Source organism: Oryctolagus cuniculus, chromosome 9 (assembly GCF_964237555.1).
Source record: "Oryctolagus cuniculus chromosome 9, mOryCun1.1, whole genome shotgun sequence".
In the NCBI taxonomy this organism is placed as follows: domain Eukaryota; kingdom Metazoa; phylum Chordata; class Mammalia; order Lagomorpha; family Leporidae; genus Oryctolagus; species Oryctolagus cuniculus.
The window spans coordinates 61,630,450-61,638,134 of record NC_091440.1 but is presented as its reverse complement, the minus strand read 5'-3'; the positions used below and the strand labels follow the sequence as shown (position 1 = coordinate 61,638,134).

Below are 7,685 nucleotides of genomic sequence, written 5' to 3'. Positions count from 1 at the left end.
TCCACTCCTGAAATGCTCTCATGGGCTTTTCAGCCATATCTAAATGCCTTAAGGGCTGATTCTGAGGCCAGGGTGTTGTTTAGGGCATTTGTCATTCTATGAGTCTGCTATGTGGCCTGCTTCCCAAGTTGGATCATACTCTCCTTTTTAATTCTATCTATTGTTATTAGCAGACACTTGGGTCTTATTTATATGATCCTTTTGACAATTATTCCTATCTTTACAATCAGTTATGCACTTAAAAAGGACATTTTAACTAGTAAGATGGCATTAGTACCTGCCAATCTAATGGGATTTGGAGTCCCATGGCAATTTTTTAGCTTTCCCCTTAGGTATAAGTTCAGGGGAATGTGTGCTGAACTATATATCTCCTCCCTCTCTTATTCCCACTCTTATTTTTTACAGGGATCAATTTTCAATTGTATTAAACACCTAAGACTACGTCTGTGTTAAGTAAAGAGCTCAACCAATGGTATTAAGTAGAAAAAGAAAATAGTAAAAAGAATAAGATAATAAGCTGTTTCTTGACAACGGACACATAAGTAAGTTCACCTCACAATGAACCACATGGTAAAGTCATATTATACTATAAACCAAAAATATCATAACTTTACATGATAAAAACCTGCTAAAACCTCTTCTATTCAAATTGAAGGTACGATTCGAAATTATCATTTCTTAAATGAATATCAGACTCACCCTGTGTAAGACAAATCATATGAATTCTATCATCTTATCATACTTTATTTTCATTCAGACAACTTCAATCTCCCGCTACATGGGTGAACTCAGCTGTTTGTTTAGAGCACTCTCCTGGCATATTACTCATGAAAAAATCAGACACTCTAATGCTTACCTTGTCGGGACTCACTCATGGCTTTTGGAAACTGGCCACAGATGAAGTAACAAAAACCACACTGATGGGAAAAAGAATATATACTGGCAACACAATATTGTGACAACAGATTTCACCCTGATTTGAAACTGCAGGGGTGGTGTTCTGGCTTTTTTCTCTTTGTATACACACTTATCACTTCCCTTGACATTCTGTCCCCATCTACCATCCATAAATCTTCATCCAAGAAAGATAGTCTAAATTGTCCCCAAGGATCTCCATAAATGACCATCTAAGCATAGTTGGCAGTACATGAGAAATTTTATTTCAAAAATAAATATTTCCATTATGCTTCCTTAGGGGATATATAAGGTCAAGATATGTTGTAGAATTTTGCTTCACAGCACATAATTTCCCCATTTGTACCACAATTATTCCTTTTCAATGAACATATTAGAATGCTTGCCAGAATGTTCACCGCAACATTGCTTGGAGTAAAAAAAAAAAAGCAATTCAAATGTCTAATAGCAGGGGATTTGTTGAATAAACATGGCACACTTTTCAGTGGGATATGATACAAGTATTAAAATAAGTAAAACGTTAATAAACAAATAAATCTTGAAAATAAGAGAGATGTTAACACATTTATTAGAGTGGAAAGATTTCACATTCTTTTATTCATGTGCTATATAACACATATTACACATGTAACATATGTACAACATAATAAATTATGTTAGTGTTATAAAAAGGTGAAACATCACATTTTATAGTATATAAAATATAACATATTACTTCTTTATGACCATTTTTCTGAGACCCATGCTCTCTTGTTAAACATTCTCCTAGTATACCGTATTTTCCTTTAATAGCCATTATTATAAGTGGAAAAAATGTTTAATTGCTTCATAGTTTTCTAAGTCTGTCTTCTTATCACAGTATAATCTCCTGGATGGATATGACTTTTTGATACTCTGATGTATCTAGTTACACCTAATTTTGGATAAGCAGCTCAAAATCTATTTGTTGAATGAAAGAATAACTGAGTGGCTGAAGTAATATGCATATAAAAATTCTGGGAAAACTATAGAAAATGTTAACAATGATTTTTCTGAGGACAGTGAAATTATAGGTGACTTTTTCCTTTATTCATTTTTATTTTCTGTATTTTCTAATTTTTAAGTGAAATATGCCAAACCCAAAAAGACAAAGATCACATCTTCTCTTATTTGTGGTTGTTAATATAGAGAGCATAAAAACTTGTGGCTAGCATATCATTTGGTATATAGTTATCAATATTGCTTCACTGTGTTGCCAAGATGGCTGAATAGGGTACAGCCACACTAACATAAGCTGCTCTGGGATATGAAAAGAACAAAGGAAGGACTATGTTTACAGGGGACCGACTGGTGTAATTTTCAATGCAGAAGTGAAGAAAACAAACAAAAAAACCCACAATGACTCTGTGGGACAAGAGGAGAGAAGACAGAGACACCACAGCAGTGAGCCACGAGGCACAGGCAGCTGCCACTGTGAGCTGCCATCTTACCATGTCAAAGTAGGAAGAAATTGCTGTGTGCCCTCTCACTTGCAGTTTAGCTGAGAGGGATTTCCACAGCCAATCACGGACATTACTTCAGCCTGGTGAGCTGACTGGGGTCCGAGAAGCTATAGGGCTTGGAGCCAGGAGCAGACTTGCTTCCTTCCCTTCCCCTACTCCTGCAGAGCACCATCCTAGGCAGCCAAAAGTCAGGCAGCATGCCTCTGTTCTCCTACCAGCACCATAGACAGAGTCAGGGTAGCAGGTGGGGCAAAGGACAGATCCCCTGAATATTGCAACTGTGGAAGTTTTGGGGCAGCAGCCACAGAGCTACACTCATACACTCTACATTGCCTTAGCTTCTGGGGGCTAACACTAGAAGCAACCCATTAAAAAAATCTGCTCCCACACTGGGAGATCCAGTGAATGACCCCACTACGCCCTGCAATACCAGGGCTGTAACCACTTGTTCTAAATTTCTTGGTGTCACCGGAATCTACCTGCTGGACATAGGGAAGAACTTATCTGCATTCCACCTCTCTGGACTCATACCCTCCAGCGTAAAATATCCTGTATATCTTATAGTCACCCTGCAGGACTGGAACAGAATCCAACTCACACCCCCTGGTCCTAGGACTAGTACTGTTGGTATTAGAAGCCACAGCACCAGTTGGACTCTCCTAGCAGGACCTGAGGAAGGGTCCATCCATATCACACAGTCCTAGAGCCACGCCACAGTAATCTGTGCCCAAGCTCCAGCATCACTCAGGCTTGCTAGTAGGAAAGTGGCAGCCACTCCTGTCTTCCTCAGCACCAAGAACAAGGCCCTGGCTATCCTATTTGCCAGGGAGACTGACACTGAACTCTGTGGAACAAATATACACACCCAAGGAACAAAGAAGATGAACCTCTAGTCAGGTTAACAAAGGAAAAAAGAGAAAAAACTCAAGCAAATAAAATTAGAAATGAAAAAGGAGGCACTACAACTGACACCACTAACATACAAAGAGTCATAAGAAACTACTATGAAGAACTAAATGTTAATAAACTAGAAAACCTAAAAAAAATAAATTCCTGAATTCGTGTAACCTACCAAAATTAAATCAAGAAGATACAGACAATCTAAACAGACCCATAACAAGCAATGAGATTGAAACAGTAATTAAAATGTCTTCCATCAAGGAGAAGTCTGGGACCTGATGGCTTTATTACTGAATTATATAAAGCATTCAAAAAGGAAGTAACTCCAATATTCTTCAAACTATTCCAAAATACTGAACAGGATGGAATTCTACCAAACTCTTTTTATGAGGCCAGCATTACTTTGATACTAAAACTAAACAAAGACACAACATGAAAATTACAGATCTACAGCCTTAATGAATATAGATGTAAAGATTCTCAACAAAATAGTAGCAAATCAAATCTAAAACCACATCAAAAAGATCATATATCATGATCAAGCGGGATTTATCCCAGAAATGCAAGAGTGGTTCAATATTCACAAATGAATAAATGTCTTAAATCACATCAATAGAATGAAGAACAAAAACTATGTGGTCATCTCAATAGATGCAAAAAAAAAAGCATTTGATAAGATTCAACACCTCTTCATGATGAAAACCCTCCACAAATTAGATATAGGAGGAACATTCCTCAAAATTATAAAAGCTATTTATCACAAGCCAACAGTCCATATCATACTGACTGGGAGAAAACTGAAAGAGCATTTCCATTCAGATCTAGAACAAGACAAGGATGTCCACTTTCACCACTCTTATTCAATATAGTACTGGAAATTTTTACAAGAGCAGTCAGGGAGGAGAAAAAAATAAAGGACATCAAAATTAGAAAAGAGGAAATCAAATTATCCATGTTTGCAGATGATATGATGTTGTACATGGAAAAACCTAAACACTCCACCAAAACGCTGTTAGAATTGATAAACCAATTCAGTAAAGTTGCAGGTTATAAACATACAAAAAATACAGATTTTTGGTATGCTAAAGATGAACTCACAGAAAGAGAAATCAAGAAAGAAATCCTATTCATAATAGCCACCAAAAATCCAAATATTTAGGAATAAATTTAATGAAAGAAGTGAAAGATGTCTACAATGAAAATTTTCAAACTTTGATGAAAGGTATCATCAAGGACACCAAAAAATGGAAAGATATTCATTACTCATGGATCAGAAGAATCAGTATCATTCAAATGTCCCTTCTACATTCTCTCCTGATTTGGCCAACATATCAGTCGAATAGTAAGGCCAACCAGCAAGCCCATCAGCTATGTGTAGCCAAGTGAGGGAACCCAGGGAAGACTAGCAAAAGAACTGCCAAGGTTAACATAGCCCAAATAGATCACAGAATCATGAGCTAATGAAACTGTTGTTTTAAGCCACTATGTATGGAGGTAATCTATTACAAAGAAAAAAAAACATTGTACTTTTTAGAAAAAAGGCTAAAATATTATAATTCAGAGAATCAGACATATACAAGGAATTATTTATTTATTTACTTAGACCTTCCACGTAATGATTTACAACTCAAATGTCTGCAATGGCCAGGGGTAGGCCAGGTTGAAGCCAGGAGCCAGGCACTCAGTCCACGTCTTCCAAGTAAGTGACAGGAACTCAGTTACTTGAGTCATCACCTGCTGCCTCCTAGGGCACACATTAATATGAAACTGGAGTCAGGTACCAGAGCCAGGCATGGAACACAAGTACTCTAACTGTGGGATATGGGGGTCTCAACCACCAGGCTGAATACTGATCCCACATATTTTTTTAAAAAATACATATTATTGTGGAAATTTTAACCCATTAGAATTCACCCTCAGTGTTTCCATCCCCTGCAAACTCATGTCAGTCCATCACTAAGCCCCATCAACCAGATCTCTAAAGTCTACTTTGAATGTGGTGCTTTCTCTTCATCTCCTGCCACCATGATCTTTCTGGTTTCCTAGCTACCATTTCTGTTTCCTTGCTACCATTTCTGTTTCCTCACAGTCAATCCTCCCCTAGCTACTAGGAGATCTTCTTAAAAAGTAGGACCCTGTCATGTAAATTTCCTGATCAAAACTGGTCAAAATTCTCAGTTGCCCAAAAGTTGGACATGAGCTGTGAGGTTCCGTGTGATCTGGTTGACAATCTTCAACCTCATCCCATCCCTCTTTCTGTCATCCAGTCCTTGACCTTCATCCAGTTCCCTCGAGAAGCCAAGCTCTACTATCTTACCTTCCACAATCTCATTTCTGTCTGGAGATGCCTCCTCTAGACCTACCAGTAATCCCATCTCATTCTTCAGATGGCAACTTAAACATTAGACAAATATACACAGTAAAGAGCACATTACAGTAAAAACAATTTTTTTCTGGGAGGAGAGGTTCTAGATGGCTTTTATTTCTTTTTTATACTGACATTTTCTAAATTCACTACTCAATAAAAATATATCTCTTTGGTAATCCGAAAAAAATTTTGGACATTTTCCTGGTCTACGAGGTGTTGTTACAAGTATTCTGTGAAATGAGGTACCTTCCTCCAGGAGCAGTGTCTTCCTGTTTCCAGGTGTTTTTTCATTGCCTTTTATGCTCCCCCAAATCTCCTCCTGCTCTTTCTCCAAGTCTCACTGCTCAAGTTTGACAAAATCCCAGCTCATCTCTCTAGGCTCAGCTCAATGCATGCCCTCTTGATAAAGCATCATTGTCCCAGCAGAAGAGACTTTTTGGACCACCATATTCCTAGGACTCTAGGCTTGTATCTCTAGGTTGTGTCTGAATTCATCCCTGAACAATGACTCCACCTAAAGGAAAAGAAGTATGTCCCAAGTCAGTGCCCAGTAGAGGGAAATGCTCAATCAATGTTTGCTAAGTAAATAAATGAACTCTATTATAGAGGTGAGGAAATAAAGACATGACGAGAGTCTGAAAAAGTTGCACACCCATTCACTTACATTTTCTTCTTTAGTTTTGCACATTTAGCAAAGTTAAGCTATGCAATGTTTGTCACATAAATCTCTTCTATATCCTATATTCTTGTATCCCACTTAGCTGAAAAAAATACTTGGTAGGAAATGTTTTCCCTTAAGTTCTTTTTAAAATCCTGTTACCTTCTCCTTTTGACATTAGGATTAGATCTAAAGAGATAATCAAAAAAAGATTTTTCCTTTTTGTGTATAAATTTTGCACCTCCATTTCCTGCCCTAACCCCTTTTCCAATTCTGTATTATTTTGAGCATGATGAGCTATTAGATCTGATCTTCCAATGATGTGGGGAAGTTTTCCTGCCCCAGGAAATGTGACCTTTTCTGCATTTCTGGGAATTCTGTCATTGACCATAATCATTATTTACACCAGATGGACTTCTGGGACTGGACTTATTAACCACCAGTGATCTAAATTCAGTCACTAACACTTTTCTTGGAAGCATCTCACTGTTGCCCTGAAGTTCGTCACTGTCAGATGCATTTTTAGTTGGCCATAATGATGCTTTTTTCAGCACCCATTTCTTCCCAATTTCATTTTCTTGAGATTTTTTTTCTTATCTGGCATTGTTTAATCATTAAAAGTATGTATTTCTGTATCCATTCTTGGCCTTTTTCTAATATTGACATCTTTTCTTGCATTTGAATTTTCAATTCATTTCCTAACTCTGGTGTTTTATTCTCAAACAACTATTTCAATACTTCCTGTTCTATGTACAAATAATTCCTTCCTTCCCTCCCTCCCTTCCTTCTTTCCTTTTGATGACTGCTCTTCTGTAGAAAGAAATTAATTTGTAGATTTTTTTTCACATTTATTTTAAATCTGTAAGTAAGTAATCTCTCATTTTTTTTGTCTAAGGCTCATTGTAAGATAGATGCTGCTCCTTATTTTTCCACACTGAGGGTGTAGAACAAGACATTTCTAATTTTGTGATTTGAATGAAAGCATTTCTTGATTTACTCCATCCCTTTCTCTTTGTTGAGAAACGACTGAGGGTAATTTGAATGGAGTTGGTCCCACTGATGCTCAGAGGTCCATCTCTACTTTCATTTACACCTGGGAACTTAGCTGACAAAAGCTGATAGATAGGAATTTTCACCCTAATGCTTGATATGACTATTATTACAGCTTATTCGTTAAGTTCCTTATAGTACATATTTCTTGTGAAAGCATTCCAGATTATTATTTCTTCCTAGAGATTTTTATTTCTTTGGCCTTTCCATCAAGCCCAGCCATGTTTGTGCTTGTTCCAAGTCAGTTTCAGCTACACATGTTGTACTGTCCACTAGGGCACTCAGTGTTAATCTGTTCTTGACTGACAAGCCC

General features: G+C 37.3%; 1 long non-coding RNA gene across 1 annotated transcript in view; it reads right to left on the bottom strand.

Annotated features, from left to right (window-relative positions):
- Positions 1 to 1,635: 1,635 nt before the first annotated feature.
- Positions 1,636 to 7,685, bottom strand: part of LOC127492122 (uncharacterized) — a 67,011-nt gene continuing 60,961 nt past the window's right edge. The window contains exon 5 of the long non-coding RNA XR_007921195.2: positions 1,636 to 5,040. This is a non-coding gene — a long non-coding RNA (uncharacterized lncRNA). The remainder of the gene's footprint in view (positions 5,041 to 7,685) is intronic.